The 2399-nt window shown below is 47.2% G+C and overlaps 1 pseudogene across 1 annotated transcript; it reads left to right on the top strand.

The window, feature by feature from the left end:
• The first annotated feature begins 364 nt into the window (after positions 1-364).
• LOC308251236 (ubiquitin-conjugating enzyme E2 R2-like) lies at positions 365-1078 on the top strand (annotated as a pseudogene). The gene has a single exon. The product of its transcript is annotated as a ubiquitin-conjugating enzyme E2 R2-like (transcript).
• Positions 1079-2399: the final 1321 nt, after the last annotated feature.

The raw sequence follows: 2399 nt of genomic DNA, 5'->3' as shown, positions 1-2399 counted from the left end.
TTTTATGCATTTCTGAAGTGTACTTTTTCTTTTTTTTCTTTTCTTTTTTTTTTTTTTTTTGTACTTTTTCTTTCAAGGCATTTAACTTCCACAGTTATAAAAAAATGCAAAGGAGGCCGCCCCAAGTTGAGGCCCCCTATGAGGGGTGTTTGTGTGTGGGTGGTGGTAAGGGCCAGGACTGGGACTGGGAATTAATTCCCCTAATCCCTTCATCCTCTTTCCCCACCTGGCCCGAGTGTGAGGAGGAGGACCCGCTGGGCCTGCTTCTTGTGTGAGGAGCACTGGGGCTGGCCCACGGGCCGTCTAGGGCCTGGTCCGGCCCGCCGGATGTGTGAGGACTGGGGCCCCTGGCACCACCACAGTGATGGCCCAGCAGCAGATGAGCAGCTCGCAGAAGGCCCTGATGCTGGAGCTGAAGTCCCTGCAGGAGGAACCAGTGGATGGCTTCTGGATCACCCTGGTGGATGAGTCTGACCTCTACAACTGGGAGGTTGCCATCTTCGGACCCCCCAACACCCTCTACGAAGGAGGCTACTTCAAGGCGCATATTAAATTTCCTATTGACTACCCATATTCACCACCTGCCTTCAGATTCTTGACCAAAATGTGGCACCCCAACATTTATGAGAATGGAGATGTATGCATTTCAATTCATCCACCTGTAGATGACCCACAGAGTGGTGAACTGCCCTTGGAAAGGTGGAATGCTGCTCAGAATGTCAGGACTATCGTGTTAAGTGTAATCTCATTGCTTAATGAGTCCAACACCTTCTCCCCAGCCAATGTGGATGCTTCCGTTATGTCCAGGAAATGGAGGGACAGTAAAGGAAAAGTCAAAGAATATGTTGAAATCATTTGAAAACAGGTTTCAGCCACTAAAGCTGAAGCAGAAAAGGATGGAGTGCAAGTCCCCACAACCCTGGCAGGATATTGCATCAAAACTAAAGTGCCTTCCAATGACAACAGCTCAGATTTACTTTATGACAACTTGTAGGATGATGGCATCGATGATGAAGATGAGGAGGAGGAAGATGCCGACTGCTATGATGATGCTGATTCTGGGAATGAGGAGTCGTGACCTGCTGCTCCGAAGCCCCTGTACTGCCCTGCCATCTCAGGCCAAAGGGAGGGGAGCGAGTGGGGACCCAGCAGTCGCCCCTCAGCAAAAACCTATGGCAGGGGGCGGGGAAAACAAAACGGCTCCTACTGACTCCCCTGGTGGGTCTCAGTTTGCTCCTTTTTATGGACCTCTTCATGGAGAGAAGGCAATCCTCCACAGAACGTGCGAATTCTTGCATTCTTTACCCTCCCATCACTGTGTTGATTTTTCCCCCCCTTTAAACCCAAACCCCTGCCTCACTTCATCTCTACAAAGTGTTCACAGCAAAACACGTTTGGTCTGTTTTTAGATTCTTGAAGAATTAATTGAATAGTCTTTCATCCAAAAAAAAAAAAATGCAAAGGAGCCCAGCTGGCGTGGTTCAGTCAACCCATGAACCAGGAGGTCCCCGGTCAGGGCACATGCCTGGGTTGCAGGCTGGATTCCCTGGTGTGCAGGAGGGGGGGGGAGGGGAGAGAAGGGGGAGGGAGTGCAGGAAGTGGTGATCGATGATGTTTCTCATCGATATTTCTATCCCTCTCCCCTCCTCTCTCTCTAAAAATCAATAAAAACATATTTTTTAAAAAATGGAAAGGAGCAGAGCCCTGGCTCAGTTGGTTTAAGTGTCATCCTGTGCACCAGGAGGTCTTGGGTTTGATTCCCAATAGGTTTGCAGCTTGATGCCCAGTGAGGGGCGTTCAGGCAGCAGCTGATCCATGCTTGTCTCTCATCAATCTCTCTCTCTCTCTCTCATCAATGGGAACCTTTTTTCAATGCAATAAAGGATGAAATAGCACTATTTTCATCGGCTTTATTCAATGTTGTTTTTAGCCATTGGCGGTCAAGATTATAAGTTTTTGCTATCAACAAAAAAGACAAGAGCCTTGGCCGGTGTGGCTCAGTAGGAGGCAACTAATCAATGTTTCTTTCTCACATCGGTCTCTCTCTCTCTCTCTCTTTCTCTCTCTCTTTCTCCTCTTGCCCCTTCCCTCCCTCTTTTTCTTTATCTCTAAAAATCAATGGAAAGAATATCCTCTGGTGAGAATTAACAACAACAACAACAACAACAACACACACACACACACACACACACACACGCACCAAAAAAAGTAAATCACTTACTAAATTCTTAAGACAGGAAGAGATAACAAGTATTGGCAAGGATGTAGGGGAAAGGGAACAGTTGTGCACTGTTGGTGGGAATGTAAATTGGTGCAGCCATTATGGAAAACAGTATGGAGGTTCCTCAAATAATTAAAGATAGAGCTACCATATAATCCAGCAATCCCATGTCTAGGTC

The sequence above is a fragment of the Plecotus auritus genome (assembly GCF_963455305.1).
Source record: "Plecotus auritus genome assembly, chromosome: 6".
Classification (NCBI taxonomy): domain Eukaryota; kingdom Metazoa; phylum Chordata; class Mammalia; order Chiroptera; family Vespertilionidae; genus Plecotus; species Plecotus auritus.
This window is presented reverse-complemented; position numbering and strand designations above follow the sequence as displayed.